The following is a 14552-nucleotide window of genomic DNA, read 5'->3' as shown; positions in this document are numbered from 1 at the left end:
AGCCAATAGGGGTCGCAGTTCTCTCAGTAAAGAAAGGCCAGGAGCAAGTGGAAAGACTCTTTGCTCTCCCAGCCGACAGACGAGTCAATAGCATACCACTGCACCTATCAACATGAAAAGGCAAAAAAAATTTGATCCAGACAAGACTAACCCAGACATCTTTAACATCTTCTACATCTTCTCCTGAGAAGGAACCTGGGGAGATAGATTTAACCAATCTTCCTGAAAAAGAATTCAAAACAAAAGTCATAACTATGCTGATGGACTTGCAGAGAAATACGCAAGAACTAAGGAAGGAGACTACAGAAATAAAACAAGCTGTGGAAGGACTTCAAAGCAGAATGCATGAGATGCAAGAGACCATTAATGGACTAGAAAACAGAGAACAGGAACGCAGAGAAGTTGACAGAGAGAGAGAGATAAAAGGATCTCCAGGAATGAAAGAATGTAAAAAGAACTGTGTGACCAAATGAAACTGAACAATATCTGCATTATAGGGGTAACAGAAGAAGAAGAGAGAGAAATAGGGAAAGAAAGTGTCTTTGAAAAAATAATTGCTGAAAGCTTCCCAAAACTAGGAAAGGAAATGGCCACTCAGACCACAGAGGTACACAGAACTCCCATGACAAGAGATCCAAGGAGGGCAACATCAAGCACATAATAATTAAAATGGCAAAAATCAAAGACAAGAACAGAGTATTAAAGGCAGCCAAAGAAAAAAAGGTCACCTACAAAGGAAAACCCATCAGGTTATCATCAGATTTCTCAACAGAAACCCTACAGGCCAGAAGAGAATGGCATGATACACTTAATGCAATGAAACAGAAGGACCTTGAACCAAGAATACTGTATCCAGCATGATTATCATTTAAATATGAAGGAGGGATTAAACAATTCCCAGACAAGCAAAAGTTGAGGGAATTTGCCTCCCAGAAACCACCTCTACAGGGCATCTTACAGGAACTTCTCAAGATGTGAGCACTCCTAAAAAGAGCACAGAACAAAACACCCAACATATGAAGAATGGAGGAGGAGGAATAAGAAGGGAGAGAAATAAAGAATCATCAGACCGTGTTTATAATAGCTCAATAAGCGAGTTAAGTTAGACAGTAAGATAGTAAAGAAGCTAACCTTGAACCTTTGGTAACCACAAAGCCTGCAATGGCAATAAGTACATACCTTTCAATAATCACCCTAAATGTAAATGGACTGAATGCATCAATCAAAAGACACAGAGAAATAGAATGGATAAAAAAGCAAGACCCATCCATAGGCTGCTTACAAGAGACTCACCTCAAACTTAAAGACAAGCACAGACTTAAAGTCAAGGGATGGAAAAAGATATTTCATGCAAACAACAAAGAGAAAAAAGCAGGTATTGCAATACTAATATCAGACAAAATAGACTTCAAAATAAAGAAAGTAACAAAAGATAAAGAAGGACATTACATAATGATAAAGGGCTCAGTCCAACAAGAGGATATAACCATTATAAATCAATATGCACTCAATACAGGAGCACCAACATATGTGAAACAAATACTAACAGAATTAAAAGAGGAAATAGAAAGCAATGCATTCATTTTGGGAGACTTCAACACACCACTCACTCCAAAGGACAGATCCACCAGACAGAAAATAAGAAAGGACACAGAGGCACAGAACAACACACTATACAGATGGACCTAATAGACATCTATAGAACTCTACATCCAAAAGCAACAGGATACAAATTCTTCTCAATTGCACATGGAACATTCTCCAGTATAGACCACATACTATTACACAAAAAGAGCCTCAGTAAATTCCAAAAGATTGAAATCCTACCAACCAACGTTTCAGACCACAAAGGCATAAAACTAGAAATAAATTGTAGAAAGAAAGCAAAAATGCTCACAGACACATGGAGGCTTAACAACATGCTCCTAAACAATCAATGGATCAAAAACCAAATTAAAATGGAGATCCAGCAATATATGGAAACAAATGACAACAACAACACAAAGGCCCACCTACTGTGGGATACAGCAAAAGCAGTCTGAAGAGGAAAGTATATAGCAATCCAGGTATATTTAAAGAAGAAAGAACAATCCCAAATGAATGGTCTAATGTCACAATTACCGAAATTGGAAAAAGAACATATGAGGCCTAAGGTCAACAAAAGGAGGGACATAATAAAGATCAGAGAAGAAATAAATAATATTGAGAAGAATAAAAGAATAGCAAAAATCAATGAAACCAAGAGCTGGTTCTTCGAGAAAATAAACAAAATAGATAAGCCTGAAGCCAGACTTATTAAGAGGAAAAGAGAGTCAACAAACAGCAACAGAATCAGGACTAGAAAGGAAAAATCATGTCGGACCTCACAGAAATACAAAGAATTATTAGAAAGTACTATGAAAACCTATATGCTAACAAGCTGGGAAACCTAGGAGAAATGCACAACTTCCTAGAAAAATAAAACCTTCCAAGACTGACCCAGAAAGAAAGAGAAAATCTAAACAGACCAATTACCAGCAACAAAATTGAAGCGGTAATCAAAAAACTAACAAAGAACAAAACTCCTTAAAGTTTTCCAAAAAATATAAGAGGAGGGAATGCTCCCAAACTCCCTCTATGAAGCCAACATCACCCTAATACCAAAACCAGGCAAAGACCCCAGCAAAAAAGAAAACTACAGAATAATATCCCTGATGAACATAGATGCAAAAATACTCAAAAAAATATTAGCAAACCGAATTCAAAAATACAACAAAAGCATCGTACACCATGACCAAGTGGGATTCATCCCAGGGATGCAAGGATGGTACAACATACAAAACTCCATCAACATCTTCCACCACATCAACAAAAAGAAAGACAAAAACCACATGATCATCTTCATAGATGCTGAAAAATCATTCGATAAAATTCAGCATCCATTCATGATAAAAACTCTCAGCAAAATGGGAATAGAGGGCAAGTACCTCAACATAATAAAGGCCATCTATGAAAAACCCACAGCCAACATTATATTGAACAGCGAGAAGCTGAAAGCTTTTCCTCTGAGATCGGGAACTAGACAGGGATGCCCACTCTCCCCACTGTTATTTAACATAGTACTGGAGGTCCTAGCCACGGCAATCAGACAAAACAAAAAAATACAAGGAATCCAGATTGGTAAAGAAGAAGTTAAACTGTCACTATTTGTAGATGATATGATATTGTACATAAAAACCCTAAGGACTCCACTCCAAAACTACTAGAGCTAATATCGGAATTCAGCACAGTAGCAAGATACAAAATTAACACACAGAAATCTGTGGCTTTCCTATACACTAACAATAAACTAATGGAAAGAGAAATCAGGAAGACAATTCCATTCACAATAGCATCAAAAACAATAAAATACCTAGGAATAAACCTAACCATTGAAGTGAAAGATCTATACCCTGAAAACTATAAGACACTCTTAAGAGAATTAAAGAGGTCACTAACAAATGGAAACTCATCCCATGCTCTTGGCTAGGAAGAATTAATATCGTCAAAATGGCCATCCTGCCCAAAGCAATATACAGATTCGATGCAATCCCTGTCAAATTACCAACAGCTTTCTTCAATGAACTGGAACAAATAGTTCAAAAATTCATATTTAACACCAAAGACCCCGAATAGCTAAAGCAATCCTGAGAAGGAAGAATAAAGTGGGGGATATCTCACTCTTCAACTTCAAGTTCTACTACAAAGCCACAGTAATCAAGACAATTTGGTATTGACACAAGAACAGAGCCACAGACCAATGGAACAGAATAGAGACTCCAAACATTAACCCAAACATATATGGTCAACTAATATTCGATAAAGGGGTCACGGTCATAAAATGGGAAAATGACAGTCTCTTCAAAAGATGTTGCTGGCAAAACTGGACAGCTACATGTAAGAGAATGAAACTAGATCACTGTCTAATCCCATACACAAAATTAAACTAGAAATGGATCAAAAACTTGAATGTAATTCATGAAAACATAAATCTCTTAGAAAAAAACATAGGGAAAAATCTCTTAGACATAAAAATGAGTGACCTCCTCATGAACATATTTCCCGGGCAAGAGAAACAAAAGCAAAAATGTACAAATGGGACTATATCAAGATGAAAAGCTTCTGTACAGCAAAGGACACAATCAACAGAACAAAAAGGTATCCTACAGTATGGGAGAATATATTCATAAATGACAGATCCTATAAAGGGTTGACATCCAAAATAAAGAGCTCACACACCTCAACAAACAAAGAGCAAATAATCCAATTAAAAAATGGACAGAGGAGCTGGAGTAGACAGTTCTCTAAAGAAGAAATTCAGATGGCCAACAGACACATGAAAAGATGCTCCGCATCGCTTGTCATCAGAGAAATGCTAACTAAAACCACAATGATATATCATCTCACACCAGTAAGGTTGGCTACCACCCAAAAGACAAACAACAGCAAATGTTGGCGAAGTTGTGGAGAAAGGAGAACCCTCCTACACTGCTGGTGGAATTGTAAATTAGTTCAACCATTGTGGAAAGCAGTATGGAGGTTCCTCAAAATGCTCAAAATAGAAATACCATTTGACCCAGGAATTCCACTTCTAGGAATTTAACCTAAGAATGCAGCACTCCAGTTTGAAAAAGACAGATGCACCCCTATGTTTATCGCTGCACTATTTACAATAGCCAAGATATGGAAGCAACCTAAATGTCCATCAGTAGATGAATTGGTAAAGAAGATGTGGTACATATACACAATGGAATATTACTCAGCTATAAGAAAAAAACAGATCCTACCATTTGCAACAACATGGATGGAGCTAGAGGGTATTATGCTCAGTGAAATAAGCCAGGAAGAGAAAGACAAGTACCAAATGATTTCACTCACATGTGGAGTATAAAAACAAAAGAAAACTGAAGGAACAAAACAGCAGCAGAATCACAGAACCCAAGAGTGGACTATAGTTACCAAAGGGAAAGGGACTGTGGAGGACGGGTGGGAAGGGAGGGATAAGAGCAGGAAAAAAGAAAGGGGGCATTGAGATTAACATGTATATTGTGGTGGGGGGGGCACGGGAAGGGCTGTGCAACACAGAGAAGACAAGTAGTGATTTTACAGCATCTTACTATGTTGATGGACAATGACAGTGAACGGGTATGTGGTGGGGGGGACTTGGTGAAGGGGGGAGCCTAGTAAACATAAAGTCCTTCATGTAATTGTAGATTAATAATACCAAAATAAAATTTTTTTAAAAACTGGAAAATCCAAAATATGTGGAAATTAAACAGAATGCCCCTGAACAATCAATATTCTAAACAATAGGTTAGCCACTAAAAGTTTTTTTATAGAGTTAAAAATAAATAAACCAAAAGTATACATAATATGGAAGCATAACAAACATTAATTATTTCTAGGTCTTATTGAATTCCTTTTGGATAATGAATATTCTTGCATTTCAAATCTCCAGATTTGTTAAGATATTGTTATGCTCCAGAATATTGATTACGTTGGTAAATTGTCCATGAGCACTTAAGAGGAATGCGTGTTCACCTTCACTTTGGGGGTGTTATCCCTAAAGGTCATTTTGGACAAGTCAATTGTTAGTATTATTGCAGCCTTCTAGGTCTTTTCCATTTCTCTGGACATGCTCTATCAATGCTTGAAAAAAGGGTTTTGAAATATTCTGTGTAATTATGTATTTGTTTATTTTCCAACCTTCCACTTTTAAAATATCTGTATATTTGTATTTCAAAAGAATGCCTAGTAAAGCACATAGTTTGACTCTGTACTTCATCTAATGTTACAATCTCTGCACATTTAGATTTACATTTATCATCTTTTTGCTTGTTTCCTATTTTTCATTGTTCCAAAATCACTACAATATCTAAAATTAAAAAAAAGAATATCACATGCTGCTGTGGATTTGGTGCTAGAATTTTCATGTACTACTAGTGTGAGAGCACTAATTAGTACCATGATGTTGGAAATCTGTTTCTGGCACCTATTATCACAAAACATACACCTTTGATACAATAATAGCACTCCTAAGTATATAATAGTGAAGCGAAAGGAATATTTATATGTCCCTCAAATGAAGAATAAAAATGTGCATAGCAGCATTGCTAATAAATACCAAAAACAAATGAAGTATGAAAAATGAGCATAGCAGCATTCCTTATGAATAACACCAAACTGGAATCACCCTACAGATCTTGAGTAGTAAAAGAATGAATTGTTATATATTTATACAATGAAAATGGTCAATGACTTAATAAAACAACATGTATAAGCTCACAAATATAATTTTGGATGCAAAAAAACAGAAACTTTGTGATTTGACTTATATAAACTCAAGAAAAGTTAAAAATAATTATTGCAACTGTTAAGGTGAAGACTCTTGTCAGCTTTGAACAGATAGGTATTCTTTGGTATGGAAGGGGATTCTTTGATAAAAATTATCTTTATTCTGACTATGGTTACAGGGATGCATTCACTTTGTGAAAATTCACTAAAGCATACATTGATCTGTATACCTGATATATATATTTATACATATATTTATATGTGGTTCAATATACATTATAGCTAATAATGTTATCCTTCATCCAAGAAAGATATCCATATGATCAGAAAACACAAAAAAAGGTGTTGAATATTATTAATCATCATGGAAAAATAAATCAATGGAACGAGACACCACCTCACAGACAATAGGATGGATAGAATAAAAAAGTCAGTTAATAACAGGGACTGACAAGTTGTGGAGAAATACAAATGCTCATACAGTGCTGGTGGGAATGTAAAATGGTGCAGGCATGCTGGAAAAGTCTTGCATTTACACAAAAGATTAAATGTAGAGTATAATAGGACTCTATTCACCACAATTCCATTCCTAAACATATACCCAAGAGAAATGAAAACATATATCCACACAAAAACCCATATACAAGTGTTTATGGAAGCATTATCCACAAAAACAAAAATGTAGAAAAGAACCAAATGACTATCAGTGGATGAATGAATAAATTAAATGTGCTATATTCATATACACTTATATTTCAAAGGGGTCCTATTCCAGCATATGCCTGTGCCTGTACTATAGTCAATACGGCAATCCCTGCAAGACAGGTTATATTTAATACTATGATGAATTGCATAGGTCATGAAAATGAAGAACTAATACGAGCTATGACTTGGATGAATTTTGGAAACATTGTGCTGAGTAATAGAAGCCTGTCACAAAGACCAAATATCATATGATTTCATTCATATGAAACCTCAGAATAGGGAAATATAAAAGACAGATATCAGATTAGTGATTGCTTAAGGATGGGAAAGGGATATGTGTTGGACATAAAAACTAAAATGGGGGCCTCTTTGGAAGTGATGGAAATATCCTTAAATGGACTATGGTGATGGTGGTACATATGTATGAATATAATAATAACCATTAAATCATACACTTTAACTGGGTAATGTTATGGCATATGAATTATATCTCAATGATGCTGTTTTTCAATAATACCCAGTCACACATTACAGGAAAGGAATATTTCAGAATAATCTCTCTTGTGATTAAACATACAAATGTCCCAAACAAATGTTAACAAAATAGGTCTAGTGCAATACAGAAAGGATGGTAAACCAACATATACTTCTATTACTTCCTGAGATCATAGGCTGGTTTGATATTTGAAAATAATTAATAGAGTTTTATCACATTAATAGAATATGAATAAAATCCTATGAATCTCTCAGTTGATTTTAAAATGTATAAAATTCCAAATCTATTTATGATAACCCATCAAAAAAAAGGGAACTTCTCTAATCTGACAAACTGCTTATATACCCACACATGCTTTGCAAACATCATGCTCAATGTTGAATGTTGATAGCATGCTTCTGAGTCTCTAATAAGAAAATGATCTTTGATACATCATTTTTGCTCAACATTATATTGGAGCCTGTAGAAAGAAAAATTAACAGAAAAGGATAATAGATATAAGAATTTTTTAATGCATAAAGTTGTTAATTTAGAAGAGAAATTATGACTATGTTGAAAATCCAAAATAATCTAAGAAAAGTTTTAGAATTTATTACGCAACTTAAAGTTCATGGACAAGTCAATACACAATAATCAATTTTGCTCCTATGTACTGAAGGTGAGAAATTAGAAGATAAGTATTTGCAATCATTTCCTTTATAATATCATTTAAAACCAATGAATACTTATAAATAAATTTAATTTGTCATTTGCAGTAATTCTAAGTGCACAGACAAATATGCACTCAAAACTAAAACTGTAAGATATTGAAAGAAGTTAAAGAATAACTAAATGAATGAACAGGGATACCATATTTATAGATTGGAAGGCTCTATACAAATGTAAATAGTACACTGACCAATTGTTGCATTGATTTGGTCAATCAATCCATTTCACAAAGTCTATCAAAACACTTGCACACTATTTTTCTGTTAAGTAAATGTCTGATTCTAAAATTTGTTTGGCAATGCAGAAGACTAAGTCTCGAAAAACACTCCTGAAAAAGAGAAAAATTTTATTGGCAGTAGCATGAAAAATAGACCAAAGGATAAGACAGGAAGCAAGGAAACAGACCCATGTGAATGTGCCCCTGACAGTTCCTCCAAGCCTGTCTATGTCTGTGTCCCCAGGTAACTCTGGTTGGAAAAATATGTTCCCAGCCCAGGACAAATAACCTTTGAAGCCAAAATCAATCAAAACGAGAAATAAAGTGGAAGAAATCAATTTATTGCTTTCAAGCATTCGTCTATCCCTGCTCTCTAATATCTATCCCAACCCCACTGTAAAAGGACCCAACCACATCTTTAAAGTCCAGATAGTCCCTGGCCGCCAAAAGCTCCTTGTAATTACCTATTGACATGGAGGCACACTAAGGCCTTTAGGGAGATTCTGGAAGTATTTCACTTTTATCCACATCCCATTCTTCAGAAACTTAACCTCACAATCTACTCACTCCCTATCTTCTGCAATGGGTCCTGTTCAAGAAAATAGGAGTACTGTAACCAGACTAATAACAAACAAAAACAACAGCAAAAAAATCATTATAATCCTCAATCCAGAGAATTTACCAAGGTTCAAAGTCCTATGTAGATTAAGTCCTTAGCTTGCCCATTCCACAGGAAGCCAGTAGCTAGGGAGTTCAGAGCTGTCATAAGGAGGAATCTGGAGAAATGGGGAGGGTCAAAGCCACAGAGAGTATAGAAGAAAATAACATTAAGGGCAATAAAATACATGTTTCAATAACACCAGAATATGCAAATCTTATCCATCAGGAATTATGCATGGAACAGAGTGGTCCTGTGATGGCACAGTGGCAGGAATGGGATCTCATTCTGGTCTGGGAGTTACAGATGGGTCAGTATATATTACTGCAGGATGTACATGTACTGGCCATTTACATAAAAAAAAAACTTCCCCTTAAGATGCTCTTACCTCCCAATCATTTTGGGAACACTACTGTGATCGTTGGGGACCACTCTGCTGTTACTCCAGGAACACAGAGAAGTCCAGCATCCAGACCTTTTTCAAAAGGTAGCAGAAGGACCAGCCATCACTGGTCCATGTGTCAAAATCTCCAGGATCACGTCCACTTGACAGTCTCCAGGGTAAAAATCAGATGGGCCTGGCAGGAGGATTTTGCACAGCTGGCCATATCCTGGCTGCAACAACTCCTTTTTGGCATTCAAATACAACTGTATAGGACAGAGAACAATGTGTGTTAGTATGTCCACAGGACTCAAGGCTCTCTTTCAGGGTTTCTCACCCAAATGCTATAGCACCGTCTGTCCATAAGCAAGATGACAAGCCCTGCTGAAAGACTATTGGTTTCTGACTTCAGACCAGATTTCTACAAACCATTTTACCTCTCTATCATGCCTTCCCCAATAGGTTTATGTGGTACATGAAACTTCTATTTTATTCCTAATTGCTGAACCCATTCTTGTACTGCACGTCCAGTAGAGTGCATGACTTGATCACTCTCAATCACCTGCAGTCGGCCACAGGCTACAAAGAGACATTCTAGGTACCTTTTGGTCATTTCATATCTGCAAGATGTGCAGGAATCGAAAAGAAGAGTCCAGTAGCTGTGTCAACACAAGTCACGGTATACCAATACCATTCTGATATTGGCAGGGGCCCAGTGTAATCTACTGTTACCTGACAAGTGGTATCAGCCAATTTACTGCTGTCCCATGTTGCTGCAGGACTCAGTGTAAGTCCCTCTTAGAACACACAAGGCATTCCTTCTGGGCTCTGCTGACTTCCTAAAAGGTCAACAGCATGCCCCAAAGACAGACTACAGCTAACATTGTATTCTGCCCTGTGTGCAACAGATTCTGCTCTAAGAATTGAACTACCTCAGAGGTAGGCTTTCCTTCTAGACTGCAGACCTGTAATAATAAGTCTGCTTTATCATTCCCTGGGGATACCAAAGGCAAATGGCCAATCATGTGATGTACAGTAACTGTCCTAGTCTGACCAGAGGCCTGTAGGTCTTGCCACAACTCTTGCTCCCAATGGGGCCGGTGACTAATCATCCAGATGGCATGGTACCATGTTAGTAGCCACAGGGTCAATCCCTGATAGATGGTCTAGCTGTCAGTGCAGACAACTATAGTGTAGGGCTCCTAGGTGATGGCGAGCCATACTGCACGCAACTCAGCCCAATGACTGCTCTTGCCCTCCCCATCCTCCATCCATATTGTCTCAGTCTTAGAAGGGAAGCCACAGCCCTCCACTTCGGGGGCTGCCCACAACTTGAGTTATCTGTATAACCAGTATCTTCAGGTATTAGGGGCTTTTCTCTCTTGATAAGGACTCTTGGCTACCATGGCTCAAAGGCAAGTTTTTACTGCTTTCCACTACTGTATGTCACTGGCCCCATTACTCACTGGAGTTTTCCACTTACAGTGCTGGAAGAGAGAGCACCGTGCTGCTGTAAGTATGCACCCCATTTGGCCAGAGCAAACAAATGTGCCCACCACTCAGCGGCCTTTGGGTCCATTTTCCACCCACCCTGCAATGGGATAGGTGGTTATTACCTTAGCTGAAGCTGTTCCAGTGATTGTTTCCATAGCCAGCAAGGCATGATACACAGAAGCCAGTTTGTTCTCTATCAAGATGTACCAGAAATCTTCTCCTTTCCATAGTTGTGACCAGAATCCAATAGGTTGGCATGTTCAAGTCGCTGCTAAAGACCCAATCCAAAAAGGTCTTTGGTTACATGAGCATCTAACTCACATGATGTTCATGAGTCCGTTACACGCAAGGCCTCTATGGCCTTGGCTGCTTGGCTGCTCAGTCAGCAGCAATAAAATCAGCTGCACATGTTTCATCTCAGTCCCACCTGATGCCGTATTGTACTAACCAGTATAAGAGGTTCAGAATTTGTGCCAAGTGCAAGATAAATAATCTCCAGTAATCCAAGAGACCCCAAAACTCTGGTAATACTGCCACAGTTGTAGGAGGAGGGAAAGCCTGAACCTTGTTTATGCCTGCTTCTGGGATAACTTTACTTTACTTTACAAGCCAGACAACCCTTAAGAATTTACAGACAACCCAGGTCCCTAAACATTGATGCTGTTCACAGCCCATCCTTTCTCTTGTAGATGTTGCAGCAGTATAGAACCTGCCCCTTCTAAATCTGCAGGAGAATCAGATGTTAGCATGATAATGTAGTGATACAACCACATTGTTTGCGGTTTCTTCCGTGCGGCCGCAAGTCCATGAAATATGGTGGGTCTGTGGAGGAATCCCTGTGCGTGGAGAGTGAATGAGTACTGCCAGCCTTCCCACATGAATGCAAACTGTTCCTGACTTTTCTGTGCTATGTCAGTAAAGAAGAAAGCATTAGCCAGGTCTACAATATAATTATACATCCCCAGTTCATGATTGAGTGTATCCTTAATGGTAAACTCCCTATAGTCCATGATCATATGAAAGGAGCAATCTGGACTTTTTACTGGTCAAACTGGGGAATTAAAAGGACTATGAATGGGCTTTATGATTTTCCAACACTTGTAGTGCCACACCAATTTCCTTGTGCACCCCAAGCAATTTAGACTGCTTAGTGTTTGTCATCTGCAGATTTACAGTCAGAACTAAAGGTGGATGCTTAGCATGTCCCCTCAGAACGGCCTTCACCACATGCATCCTCAGTCTGCACTCACCTGCAGTGGTGTGTTGCCACAGGCCCTGTAGGATATCTCCCTGAAAAGTATAATCAACGATGGAAGAAATGTACACAGTACACACTCCTTTGGGGGTACATGCAACAGCCCCAGTGGGATGTGGACTTTCTTCACTCTAATTGGCTTACCTCCATAGCCATCTATCACAGCAGAAGTTCTAGGAAAATGCTCTGGTTTGCTATAAATTAGAGAACACTCAGTTCCTGTGTCCACTAGCATCAAGACACATTGTACACTTTTTGTACAATTCATTGACAATTCAGGGTACCAAGGAATTGCTAATTATACATGTGGCCTCTGTTCCCCTCCATGTCCCGCAAGATAGGGATCTTTGCCTCCCCGACTCGAACCATGATGCCCAGTCGCCGTCCTTTGGGGTGAGGGCCCAAGCAAATTCTGAGTACTTTCCCCCAGGAAGTTTTGCAGGGACTCAGGCCGGATGTGAGGCTGTGACTCCAGCTTCTGTGTTCTGAACCTCAGCAGCCAGATGCACTGCTCAGGCTTTAATTGGTGCCACAGTCCTAACAAGTTCCTATGAGCTGTCCATCAAAGTTTTCTTTCACTACTCCAGCCATTATCAAATCAACCCTCATCTGGGTCCTAGATGGGTCTTTTGCATCTCTCCTTTCAGTCATAGCCTATACCTAATTTTCTGATCTTATTGTTTCAATCTCCCCCAGATCTGCTAAAGTTCAAGTAGCCTCACTTTGGGTTGCCCTATGTGGGGGACAAGAGTAGTCACTAGGGACCCAAAGAAAGATGTGGAAGCTGTATGGAGCACCAGATTTCTCATTCCTACTTTGAACAACTCCTCACTGGAGTCTTGATGTCCATACTACAGACAATATTTTTCATGCCCAATTTCCACTATACCTGTTGGAGCTCTACATATGTTTTCCAGCTAGTGGGTAAGTATGATAAATCACCCTGATTAGGCCAAACTGCCCTGATGGCAGCTGTCAGCCAATCCAGGGGTGTCTGATTCCCTGAGGAATGATGGGTACTTGCAACCGCTGCCAGAGGGAAGGGTGAGTCATCAGGGAAGCCAGTCTACTCATTTCAGGACCAGACATGACAATATTTTCCACCCCCATATCCCAGAGACATTAAAGCCATGCAGGAAGAGGTTATGATGGCTTCTGCCTGTATTGGACGCTCATGTCCCCCAGCTCATCCTGGGTGTAGGGGCGGAGCATGGAGTGCTCCACAACCTGGGCAGGGGTGACTCCTCCCACTGAGGAGCCCGCGGTTGTTTCACTTTTATTTTTTAAATTACAGCTATGTGGGCTTTTAACACATTAGAGGCAGTGCCTCAGGCGGTGGCCGTTGCAGCAGATCAGCTCCTGGCCCCGCCTGCTCATCATCTGCACCACCTCTTCCCTCCCCCAGCTCCAACTCCTACACCATCTCCGAGACTGAAGGCACCGCTCCTTCCTTCCACTCCCCAATGTCCTTCTGCAATGTGGCTTATGCTTCCTCGTCCCAGGAGCATGATCCATCATCTCAATAATGGTCTCTCTTCTTTAAGGGCATCCCATAGGTTATCACCCAGCTCCTCCAAGCGATGCTAAAGTTTGTCTCTCTCCTCAATAACCCTTTCCACTATCTTGACAAAGATCCTACAATGTCAGCTACTACAAAGACACTCAGGAATCTAAGCACCCTTCTATCACACAGTGGGCTAATTTTGCAGCATCTGATGTCTCCTACCTTCCCCAATTCTGGGGAAGGCCCAAATCCTCTTGGAGGTACTTTATACGAGACCAATTCCCCCACTAAGATCTCCTCAATTGGAAGCGACACAGGTAGTGGCTTCACAGGTGAAGCTGCACCTTCTACTACTGCATCCACTGGTGCCTTCCCATTATATACATTGGAGGTTCTAGGCATCTTCTCACTATCTTTAGGGTCAACCTACCAAAGGGTCACACCCGTGGAGACAGATTTCAGGTTCAGAGGTCCTGCCAACTACAGCCAGTTGTAACTCCAGAGAAGAAATCCCAGGTCAAAATACCTTTGAAACTGTAATCAATGAAAGGGAGAAATAAAGTTTAAAACCCATTTATTGCTTACAAGCATTCATCCCACGTCTGTCTCTCTCTCTCCTGTTGCATCAGAAGTGAGTAAATACTTCCCCCAATCTTTCTGGTTCAGATGGACGACTTCACTCCACCCTTGGAAACACCTGTTGATATGGAGATGCACTAAAGCTGGGTGAGAGATTCTGGAAATGTTATAATTTTACCCACACTGTTATGCACACATTCATGTCAAATGTTACTTCTGTGTCTTTTCTACTCACATATTAG

Source organism: Manis pentadactyla, chromosome 10 (genome assembly GCF_030020395.1).
Source record: "Manis pentadactyla isolate mManPen7 chromosome 10, mManPen7.hap1, whole genome shotgun sequence".
NCBI classification, from domain to species: domain Eukaryota; kingdom Metazoa; phylum Chordata; class Mammalia; order Pholidota; family Manidae; genus Manis; species Manis pentadactyla.
This window is presented reverse-complemented; position numbering follows the sequence as displayed.